Source organism: Eutrema salsugineum, unplaced genomic scaffold (assembly GCF_000478725.1).
Source record: "Eutrema salsugineum unplaced genomic scaffold, Eutsalg1_0 scaffold_8, whole genome shotgun sequence".
NCBI lineage: Eukaryota > Viridiplantae > Streptophyta > Magnoliopsida > Brassicales > Brassicaceae > Eutrema > Eutrema salsugineum.
This window is the reverse complement of record NW_006256414.1, coordinates 4,139,320-4,152,081: the sequence shown is the minus strand read 5'-3', so window position 1 is coordinate 4,152,081 and position 12,762 is coordinate 4,139,320. Positions and strand designations below refer to the sequence as shown.

Here is a 12,762-nt window from a genome sequence, read left to right as displayed (position 1 = left end):
GAAAAAAGCCTGATTGCAATTTTGTTTCATACTACTTTTGGAGTTGGTGAAACAATGAAAAGCCTTCAATATCACGGTTGTATGAGCCAGATAGATATAGCGTTAGATCTTGCAATTGCAGATGTAAAAGAATGGATTTCGGCTAATAGAAACAATAAAGAACTTCATCCTTTGATGGACCCTATCAGAGACTCTCGAGTTTCATCATGGATTCGGCCTAGTGTGGAAACACTTCAATGCAATTATGATGCAGCTTATGATCCGAATTTAAGGAGAACTATTGGAGGATGGATTGTTCGTGACTACATAGGGTATGCAAAAAGTTTGGGATCAGTTAATCTTGGTCTTACATTATCAAAGATTGAGGCAGAGGGTAAGGCGTTATTATCAGCCATGCAAAACGCTTGGAGCAGGGGATATAATAATATTCAGATTAAAGGCGATTGTCAAGTGTTGGTGCATATTTTACATATGTAGAACTTAGTCAGAGATATGGAAGAATAGATTTCATCTAATGGACTTGTTGCATGTCAAGAGAAACGTAAATGCTACTGTTCATAAATTAGTTTATAAAAATCCGTACAATAACGTCTTCTACTCTAATTGTATTTATCCGCCATTTTGGCTAACTTTGTATCCTAACTTTATTATGTTAAATTAATAAATATATTTTCGTCGAAAAAAAAAATATTATTCATTGGTGTTATGTTTTCTTTTAAATTTAGGGATATTGTTATCAAATGTTTTGCCTTTGATAACTGCGCAATTTGTTTTGATAATTCATGGATATCGAGAAAGACTGATCGCATTTTCGTTCTGTTAACTGAGTGGAGACTTGATCTCTATAAAGGTTAGATACTCTATGTATTATTATTATTTAATTTGGTATCTGAACTTCTACCAAAGTATATAACGGTGTCAACTGCTACAATTATATTTTTCTTTGTAGGTGAACACATTGTCAGAAATGGAGGAGGTCAGTCTCGATTTCTTTTCAACCCAGAGATAACTGAAGTTCAAGAGTTTGCGTACATGTAAGCTGTTTTATCTTTATTTTTAAATGAAATCATAATTTATAGTTGCTAACTATTCATATTTATATCAACAGATTCGTTTTGGCCGACAAGAAGTCAAATATCAAACCAGGAAATTAAGATATGTAGATGAAACCGGATTACATTATAGCACATTTTCGTTCAAAGGAGATATATCCTCCTACTTATATTTATGTTATGAATCTAATATCTTGAACTTATTAATTTCTGTGGGCTTTTTACAATGGTTGTTTAGAAATTTCTATAAACATATTTTATTTTAATATCTAAATTACTATCTGCTTAAATATTTAATAAATTATAATGAATCATGTGATAGAAATATGAAAATTAAGTTATTAACTAGATTAATTTTATTATTATTATATATACCTTATTATATGAAAGGATATTATCTTGCGATACAAATTGATGGGTTTTTAACTAGAATGTAAGTTATCATACCAAATTATTGTAATACAAATTGATGGACTTTTATTGTTTAAAATCTGTAAAATATCAACAATTTTGCTTTCTATATTATATATACACTTAGCAAATTTGCATTTTAATTTGCCCACTTGATTGCTAACATATCCTTAAAATCTATATCTCCATATCATAAACATCACACGTATTGATGTTTAAACTCCACATATTATTCTATCCATAACATTCAATTCTATATATACACTGAACAAAACATTAATTGGATATAACTTATGATTTATTTTTCATTTTACCTAACAAAAATCCCATCCGCTCACCAATGGGCAGGTTAGAATCTAGTTAATAGTATGTAGAAAACACAAAAACCAAAAAAATGTGGTAAATCTATGTGCTGTCAAAGAAGCAGAACTAATATATAGTATTTCTATTTTTTTGTGTGATTAAAGGTAAAATTGTCCACCATAAGCACCTTTTGTTACTAGCTTGATTTCATTAAAGTGATGGCTATATTCTTAACAGACTATTGAAAATTGTTTATTCACTTTAATTATCCTTATTTTATATGTGGGGCATTTTTTTGAGAAAGATATGTACGGCATTATCAAAAGCAAAAATAAATATGTATATGTGAGATAAGAATTTTTTTTACTCTTACCTGGTATAGGGCCACTAAACATGTTTTCGCTCAGATCAAGCAGTTTTAGGTTTCTCAAATCTTTTAGTTCTGCAAAATAAGACCGACAACCAAGAGTAAAGAACTTAAAATCCGTTTTTTTTTTTTAAAAGAGTTGTTAAAAAAACTAAAAAAAAAAATGAACATACCTTTCAGTGGAAAGGAACCTTCTATAAAGTTTCCATGAAGAATCAGAGTTCTTAGTGATGAAGCAGCATTCAAAAAGGGTAAGACACTGTTATTGACTGCATTGTAACTAAAATCCAGGATCTCAAGTTTTTTCAATTTCCCGAGGCTTTTATAACGTACCATATAAAAAAGAATCAATAAAGCTTAGAATATGGAAGTTCGGGTCACAAAGATGATAGAAAATTAATTTAAATAAAAGATATACCATGGATATCATCGAACCACTCTTTACACCAGAAGTTAGTTAAGTTTAGAATCTGTAATTCTCTAAAGGGGTGGAGTAAAGAAAGATTTAGGGGAGGAGGATCAGGTGTATAGTTCAAGAAGAGGCCGATCACACGTCGACTTGTAAGGTCACACTTGACTCTTTCCCATCGGCAACAGTCGTTGACCATGTCATTAAGCCAATCATACAACAAATACTCGAATTTGACATACGCCTTGAGCTCCAACAATCCTTTCCTCTCGCTTTCAATGCAAGTTCTATACCCATGCATCTGCAGTGATACTATCATCATTACCATGATCCATGTCGCACAAAAGAACTGCGGTGTAGAGAATATCGACATTTGACAAAAAGCCAGGCAACAAAGAAAACAAAAGGGATAGACAAAAAACAAGAGACTTTTAGTTCGACGACTTTAGATTTTCATCCTCTAAGTCGACAAATCAATAACTTGGTCATAAGAATATTGATGACAATATGATGATGATGATAATGATAATTATCTTTGATATAGTTACGGGTTCAACGGTTTATATGATTATTCTGTAAATTGTTCCTTGTTAATTAGTACCAATGATGAGGTCATTCTTAAAGTGAAAAAATAAATAATTAATAACATAGTCCACGCATAGACTCATTAAAAAAATATAGCAAGATATTTGAAATATTTTTATTTTTAAATTATGAATTTTTTTCTTGATAAATTTATAAAAGAATTTGCATGGCGAGGAAGAAAAGCTGAAGAACAGTATCAAGCTCTTGAAGGAATCCAAGTGCCGTGGCTGCCATTGGTAATCGATTGATGTTTTTCTGATGTTTCCTTTCTGGATTTTCTGCAAATCAACCCTTCAAATAGATTTTTTTTGTTATCCTTCACTTGCAAAATATGCAGGTCAAACCTATTAAATTTGAGTCAACCCGCTATATAATCTTCGCCATTAACTTCCGTTATATTGTGACGGAGATTAGGGCACCTCCAACGGAGGTTTAGGGGGTTCACAAATGGGGTCTAACCTTTTTTTTGGATTTAAAAATAATTAAACAGGCCCAAATACTTTGAACCCGTATGACTGGAGTCATATTTTTGAGCCCGTATGACTAGGGTTCACTGGCGACGTGGCGCATTGTCATTGGCTATCGGGGAAGAGAAAGTTGTAGGGTATCGTGTGTGTGGTTTGCAAAAAATCGACGCGAAAAAAAAAATTCTCTCTCGACCTTTTCGTCGCCATTATCGCCGATCGACTAAACCTTCGCCTCACCGGTGATTCCAGCCGATAATCGCCGATTTCCTAAGTAACGGTAAGTACAGCCTTTCTCGTGCTTCTATTTGATTGCGATTTCGTTGTTAAAATTTAGGGATTTAGTATTTGGGGAAGAAACTCGAGTTTGTCGATATGAAAAATTTTAGGGTTTTTTGATGAAATCGTTTACTGGTTTGATTCGATACCTGCTGATGGTTATTCGGTTACTTGTTGTTATAAAACGAAAACGAAATTTTAGATTGACTGCGTTTAGGGTTTGTCGATATGAAAAATTTAGGGTTTTTTGATGAAATCGTTTACTGCGTTTGATTCGATACCTGCGTTGGTTATTGGGTTGCTTGTTGTTATAAAACAAAAACGAAATCTATGATTGATTGCAATTAGGGTTTCTTCAATTGGGAATTTTTTTTTCCATCGATTTGAAAAAAGTTTAGGGGTTTTTCTATAAATTGATTTATGCATTTGATTCTATACATGTGATGCGTAATGGTGTGGTTGTTGTTATAAAACGAATTGTAAGTGTTAACTTGAAATCGATACCATACGATTTATGTAAGTGTTTAGTGGTGTCATTGCTTGTTCAAGAGTTTAATGATAAGTGTTAGGTGTTCAAGTAAACGCTGATTAGCTAGTGTAACATTAATCAGTTTAAGTAATGAGTTAAGCAGCTATTTCCTTTCTTATTTATGTGGGATGTTGTTGTTATTAGGAAGACAATCTTTGTTAAGACTCGTTAATGCATCTATGTATGTTTTGTTATTGCCTTGGTGAACTCGGTTACTGCTTTCTTTCCTTCTTTCTTGTTAAGCGGTGAAAGAGTCTGAGATCAAAAAACGTAAGAAGGGTGATGACTGCTCACAAGCTTCTGCAACATCGCAACATCAGAGTTATGGAGAAGACTCTTCCGTTGTTCGTCCACCGGGTGTGAAGGCTGCGAAGAATGCGAAGGGTAAAAGGAGTGCAGCAGATAAAGATGATGGCGACGAGGTGACCGAGGTGGTCACCATGTGGGAAATAAAACAACATGACTTAGCTATGAAAGATAAGCTATCTAAGCGGAAATTGCTAGATAGTTTGATTTTAAGAACCGATTCACTAACAGAAAAAGAAAGGGTTGTTAAGGAGAAACTGCTCAATGAATTGTTTTTTTAGATTTCGAAATCGGTTTCTTATTTGGTTTTGGTTTGTTTAATGTTTCGTATTCTTATGTTCTTATTGTATGGTTGTAGTGGTTTGTAACTCGGATTACTAAGTCCTTTAATTTGGTTGTATTTTCGAGTGTTGAATCGGATTGTCTTTATGATTTCCTTAACCTGTTTGATGCCTCTGTCTTGCCCAGGTTGTGGTTTGTCTCTTCCTTGTGACTAATCATGGATAATGGAATGGAGGGTCCATCTCGTTTTGGTACTTGACGCAAGTTGGCACATGTTGGCAAATTGTACAAATAATGGAATACACTTTTCACCAACTATTCTTTTATATTGGTTTGTATCCACATAACCGAGAAATTATTGTCAAAAGTTTGTATGGACAAAATTGCTTGGCTTTGTATCCACAAAAATGTATTCTCCTTTCCTATATAAAGAGTTCAAAAATACCATATCACTCTATCTCTCCTAAATCTCTTCATCGTCTTCCTTCTTTCCCATCTATTTCATCTTCTTTTTACCTTCAAACAAATTGACATTTTATCAATGGCATCTTCATCCAACAATCATTTAAATGAGGAAAATGATGAAAGTTTAGATGATGCATTTGATGATCTTTTTGAAGAAAAATATGACGCCGCGTTCTACTCTTTACTTGAGCGTCAAGTCGTTCAAAAAAAGAAGAAGAAGAAGAGGCATACATTGAAAGACATCGCGAACAAGGTCACCACCGATTATGGGAAGATTACTTCAGCGAAAATCCTACATATCCTTCCAATTTATTTCGTCGCCGTTTTAGGATGAACAAGACATTGTTCATGCATATTGTAGAACGGCTATCCAATGAAGTCCAATTTTTTCAACAAAGGAGAGATGCTGCTGGAAGACTAAGTCTTTCTGGGTTACAAAAATGTACGGCGGCAATTCGGATGTTGGCATACGGTACTGCGGCTGATGCAGTTGACGAGTACCTACGTATCGGTGAAAGCACTGCCATTTCATGTTTAGAACATTTCACCCAGGGAATAATATCTTTGTTCGGGGATGAGTACTTAAGAAGACCCACAAGACAAGATCTTCAACGTCTACTTCTCAAGGGCGAGGACCGTGGATTTTCCGGGATGATTGGAAGCATTGATTGCATGCATTGGGAGTGGAAAAATTGCCCAACGGCTTGGAAAGGACAATACACACGGGGTGCGGGAAAACCAACAATTGTCTTAGAAGCTGTAGCATCATACGATTTGTGGTTTTGGCATGCCTTTTTTGGACCTCCAGGTACGTTAAATGATATTAATGTCCTAGACCGCTCACCCGTGTTTGATGACATATTACAAGGACGAGCTCCGAAAGTGAGGTTCTATGTCAATGGAAATCAGTATAATCTGGCATATTACCTAACCGACGGTATTTATCCCAAATGGGCAACATTTATCCAATCTATTTCCTGTCCCCAAAGTGAGAAAGACACTTTATTTGCAACATGCCAAGAATCTACACGAAAAGATGTCGAAAGAGCGTTCGGAGTCTTGCAAGCCAGGTTCGCCATTGTTAAAAATCCAGCTCTTATATGGGATAAAGAAAAAATTGGGAAGATTATGAGAGCATGTATCATATTACACAATATGATAGTGGAAGATGAAAGACCAGTCAACTCTCAATATAATCTTTCAGAATTTCAACAAGGAGAAGGAAGCAGAACTTCAGAAGTCGATATGACGTATTCAACAAATATGCCCACAAATATCTCTAATTTAATCGGGAATAGAAATGACGTTCGTGATAACCGAGTTCATCAACGTTTGAAGGATGATTTGGTTAAAAATATTTGGCAAAAATTTGGATCAACTCACCCTTCCAATTAAATGTTTTTTTATTTTTAGTATTTATATTTTGTTGTTTTCTTAATCATTTTAATAATTTTTATTTTTAAATATCATATTATGTTATATAACTGTGTTTTATGTTTTTTATTTTTATTTTTAATTAAATATAAATTATTTAGATTTACAACAAAATTAAAAAAAAATATTATTATTTTATTTATATAAACCCCATATATGAGTTCATGGTTGGAGGGACTAAATGGGTTGGGGTTCATCACCCAAAAAGAAATAAAAAAAATTAAATTAATTCCTATGAAACCCCAAAGAGGGGATCATGGATGGAGATGCTCTTAAAATATTTCATTTTGGGATGTCTCTAGTCTCTACACGTTCTACGGCTCTAGTAATTGAAAATCATGTTATTTTGGGGACAAATAAAAAAAAAAAATGATAATATGTTATAAAAATCTAATTTGGGGATAAATCCAATTTGTTCTTCTCTTCATGCCGAAAAGTTGAAGACAAGTGCCAACGAAATCGATTATTGCAGACCATGATCTCTTCTTCTTCGATCATGAAAATGTAAGCAACCAGATCTTGGAAATTTAGATCTTGGAAAGTAGGTCGGACTTCTGGGGCAACCAACAACGATTTCAGCCATGGAAACACGTCTGAGCTCTGCTCCGAAACCGCCATATCTCTCTCTATCTCTCGCATGGGCAGAAGAAAAAGAAAACCTTTCTCTCAAAATTAGTTTATTTTCAGGGTTTCAGAATCCGGGTGCTTAAAACGTCATTACAAGGAAAAATAAAACAAAATAGTCCGAAAATTGAGAAGAAGAAGAAAAAAAGAAGCATAGTTAAGAGATTCAATGAGTCTCCACCTTCTTTCTCTCCTCTCCCGATAGGTTTTTTCAAATTTCTTCAAGTGTAATTTGTAGGGATCTCAAACAACAATCTTTCTAAAGATGGATTTGATGAAGGATTTAAGAGGGCCTTTCGTTATAATTCCAAACGGCTATATGAAAATACCAAACGTTACCGCCAATGGGAGCCAATAAAATAATTTGTTGATACACATACAATGAAGGATTTAAGAGAGGCTTTTAAGCTTCAACTATGAGCTAGTATTATAGGTGTAATTGTGGACTTAATTAGGTTTTTTCAATTCCAACATGCACGTTACCTACATCCTTTCATCTCAAACGTTTTGTTTTCTGCATATACTACCACTCACACGCAATCCTTATAATATCTCTATATATATATCTTCGAGAATCTCAAGGAAAATTCATACTTACCCGTAAATCTCTCTTCTCTAGCTTACAAAAAACAAAAATCCTCTCCTCTGTCTCTATCTCTATCTTCTCCCTCTTGTCTCGTGTCATGAAGAAGATGGGAGGTAGTAAGAAGCATGTTGTCTCTAAAACCTCTTCGGCTCTTGCTATTGTCGAAACCAATTCTCACGAGGACAAAGTTGTCGCTATTGAAGCACCGATTGTGTCTTCTTACAATGATCGGATCAGGCCGTTGCTTGACACTGTGGACAGGCTGAGGAACCTCAATGTAATGAGAGAAGGGATCCAGCTTCCCACTATTGTCGTGGTCGGAGACCAATCCTCAGGGAAGTCGAGTGTTCTTGAGTCCTTAGCAGGAATCAGTTTGCCTCGGGGACAAGGAATCTGCACTAGAGTTCCTCTTGTGATGAGGCTTCAGCGAAGTCCTAACCCTGAACCTGAGATCTGGCTTGAGTTTGGTGACCAAGTTGTTCCTACGGATGAGGAACGCATTACTGAAGCTATTTGTGCAGCAACTGATGTAATTGCTGGTAAGTTTTTCTTCTCTCCTTCCATACTATTAACTGTTAAAACCTGCAATGATTGATTCTGAAAATGAAAATAACACCTTTTGCCTAAAATATTCACATTCAAACCGATCTGTAGCTACTTATATAGTACTCCCTGAAACTACATGTGCATATACTGAATACTAATGCCTAGAGGTGTTACCTAGTGGATCTTTTTAATGATCGATATTTTTCATGCTATTACACTAGTTTTGCTATCTGATAAAACTCTAGAGTGATATATGCTTTAGACTAACCAATGGAAGTCTTGATTGTGATAAGTACCTTGTGAAAATTCATGTTGCAGGATCTGGAAAAGGGGTCTCAGACACTCCCTTGACCCTCCATGTAAAGAAATCTGGTGTTCCCGATCTTACCATGGTCGATCTTCCCGGGATAACTCGAGTTCCGGTGAATGGACAGCCAGAAGATATTTATGAACAGATTTCCGGGATGATTATGAAGTACATCGAGCCTCAGGAGTCTATCATACTCAATGTGCTGTCAGCGACTGTTGACTTCACCACCTGTGAGTCCATTCGCATGTCTAGACAAGTGGACAAAACCGGTGTACGGACTCTAGCTGTTGTCACAAAAGCAGACATGGCTCCTGAAGGTCTATTGCAGAAAGTAACTGCCGACGATGTGAGCATTGGACTTGGCTATGTCTGTGTCAGAAACCGCATAGGAGAGGAGACATATGAAGAAGCTAGGATGCAAGAAGAGTTGCTTTTCAGCACCCATCCAATGCTTTCCATGATTGATGGTGGCATCGTGGGCATTCCCGTTTTAGCTCACAAGTTAATGCAGATCCAGGGGATGATGATATCCCGGTGTTTGCCTGAAATCGAAAGGAAGATCAACGAGAAGATGGAAAACAGTGTTCTCGAGTTGAATAATCTTCCCATTGTTATGGCTTCTGCTGGAGAAGCATTGATGGCTTTGATGGACATCATGGGTTCTGCAAAGGAGTCTCTTTTGAGAATTCTTGTCCAAGGAGATTTCTCAGAGTACCCAGATGACCAAAACATGCATTGTACTGCTCGTCTACCGAATTTCTAAGCCAATTCTCAGATAATCTGCAAGCACAACCCCAGGCCGTGACTGAGTTCTTGATGGATGAAATCAAGATCCTAGAGGAATGCAAATGTGTTGGGCTGCCCAATTTTATCCCAAGATCCGCTTTCTTAGCGATCCTTTCACAACATGTCGATGGAATCAGTACCAAGCCGGTCAAGTTCATCACAGAGATATGGGAATACGTTGAGATTGTTCTATCATCTGTTCTAACCAAATACTCAGATAACTTCCCACAGATCCAATCCTCTATCAAACGAGCCGGTCGAAATCTAATCTCTAATACTAAGGAGCAAGCAGTGAACAGAGTTATTGAGATCGTTGAGATGGAGAAGCTTACTGATTACACATGTAACCCAGATTACATGACGTCTTGGACAGAGAAGACAGGTGCACAGCAGAGCTTCATCAACGCTGTGTTGTACGATGAGAATAGACCTGAGAGCTTCTCTTTAACTGGATTCGGAGATGTGAAGATCTCGCATCTGCGAAATTATCACGCTCATTTGCTGCAACAGGCGTTCGACATGAAGATGAGGATCACATCGTATTGGACGATTGTCCTGAGGAGGATTGTGGACAACCTTGCGCTGTATCTTCAATTCTCTGTGAAGAATCTGGTAAATCTTCAGTTTCAGAAGGAGATCGTGGCGGAAATGGTGGATCCCAGAGGAGGCGGCGGAATTGAGAGAATGCTGGCGGAGTCTCCGTCGATGGCGAGCAAGAGAGAGAAGCTGAAGAACAGTATCAAGCTTCTGAAGGAGTCCAAGGACGTCGTTGCTGCCATTGTTGATCAGAACTCTGGGTATGGAGATCGTTGATGGATTTCTTCTTCTAGTTTTGGTGAAGACGGGTTGTGTCCGGGTCGGGTGGGGTTGTCTGATGGGTTTTTTTGGAGTTGGGCCAGGCCTATTGTGTTTTTCAATTTCGGATTTTCTCGGTATGTTTATGCTTTAAGAATTTTTTTTTGTGTGGAATCGCTAAGCTACTCTAAGCTTAACGTTTTGACTTTTTGTGGTGTTGTGTTACTGTTTGAACTTAAATTTTCTTTTTTTTTAAGAAAAAATTTGAACTTGACTTTCAACTTTCAAGTTTTAGTTTTGGCTCGATGTACTTAACAATCTTTTCCCTTCGCTTTCGATGCACCTGCATTGATTTTATCATTATCATTTTCATCGTCATCACGAGACATGCTGAGGATAACTTCAACATTGAGTTTTTTTTTTATTTGAGTTATATCTCAAAGACACATCCTCGTTTTATTTGCGTGACTATTTTGAGGTTTTTCATGGGAAAAACGGTCAATTAATGTCTAAACTATTCTAAATGGTGCAGATTGGTATGAATTATAGGTGTTCAAAACATATTAATGCCTACACTCTTCAAAATTTGTATATCCATACATAATTCGTAGTGCAAAAAAAAAACAATATTCCCTATTAATCCATTAATAACCCAGTTCTATAATTTCAGTTTTAAATAATCAAAACAAAAAGCAAAAATAATCCTTCGGTATGAATTGGAACGTCTACATATATAGTATTTCGTATTCTACAATATAACACTTGTCAATGCTAAGTTGGTAAAATGCAATGTGTTTAATCTTGATGTTACAGGTTCGAATCATGTAATTGATGTTTTCTTTTCAAATTCAAAACGTCTATGTTTTTAAAAAAAAATTTCTTTAAAACGACATCATTTTGATGATCCGTTTTAACATGGCAATGTTTCAGAATGTTAAAACAAAATATTACAAGTATGAATATTTAAATTTTGAAGAGCATGATAGAAAATTGAACACCTAAAATTCTCATGTATTAATTTGCATCATTTGAAATAATTCGAGCATAAATTAGTAGTTTTCTTGTTTTTCATGTTAAGAAAGTTGATAAAAATAAAAAAGATTGACTATTTAATTTCAGGGAATTATTTAAAATAGACTTTTCAAACTAGATGCCTACACTCTTCAAAATTTGTATATCCATACATAATTCGTAGTGCAAGAAAAAACAATACTCTCTATTAATCCATTAATAACCCAGTTCTATAATCTCAGTTTTAAAATAATCAAAACAAAAAGGAAAAATAATTCTTTTGTATGAATTGGAATGTCTACATATACAATATTTACATAATAATGTTTACTGACATTTGTTTTTTATTTCTTTCCTTGTAGATATTTGCAGTGGAACGATTTCCTTGCTTACGCGAAACATTATGTATTGAATCTCTACCTTATGGATTTCCTCTGCTTTCGGGGTGGTTAACTCTATTTCCTAAAGGAAATGATAAGAACAGCTTTGTGAATCATTTCCAAAACAAGCTTGACAATATGATGGAAAATCAGGTAATAATTCTTTATGACTATATAAATTGCTTATATATGGTTATAATTCTTGTTGTAAACTCAATACTTGATTATATATTCATAAACATCCTGGTCGTAACTTTGAATTGCCTGATGAGTACAAATATCATATTTTTATGATATATTTGTGCACAGCTTGTATTTGCTTTAATTTGGTTGCATATAATTGCCCTCATAAGTTCTTCAAGCAATTGGGACTGGCGGAGTTGTGCATACTTAATGAGATGTCAAATATGAAGATATATCCCAAATTATCACTTAGCAAGAACAAAAAAAAGATTGAAAAAACGGGTTTATATGGTAAAGTGAATGAATACTGAGACAAACGACATGACTATGTCGTAAATGCTCGACATGTGACTTCAATTCGTTGACAACATTAGATATACTTACCTGCAATTAACTTCAATAACTTCACTAGAGATTGCCTTGAGAATTGCCTTGATAAAGGTTTCTTAGGATTTTCTTTTGTTTAACATATAAAGGCAATCAAAAGAAAATCCTAAGAAACTTTGTACAAGCTGTGCACGAGTATATCATAGAAATATGATCTTTCTACTCATCAGGCAATTCAAGGTTACGGCCAGCAAGTTTATAAGGTTGCCATGTAACCTGTAAATATATAATCAAGTATTGAGTTTACAACAAGAATTATAACCATATA

The 12,762-nt window shown here is 35.2% G+C and overlaps 1 pseudogene; it reads left to right on the top strand.

The window, feature by feature from the left end:
- The first annotated feature begins 7,990 nt into the window (after window positions 1-7,990).
- On the top strand, window positions 7,991-10,551 carry LOC18010165 (annotated as a pseudogene).
- Window positions 10,552-12,762: the final 2,211 nt, after the last annotated feature.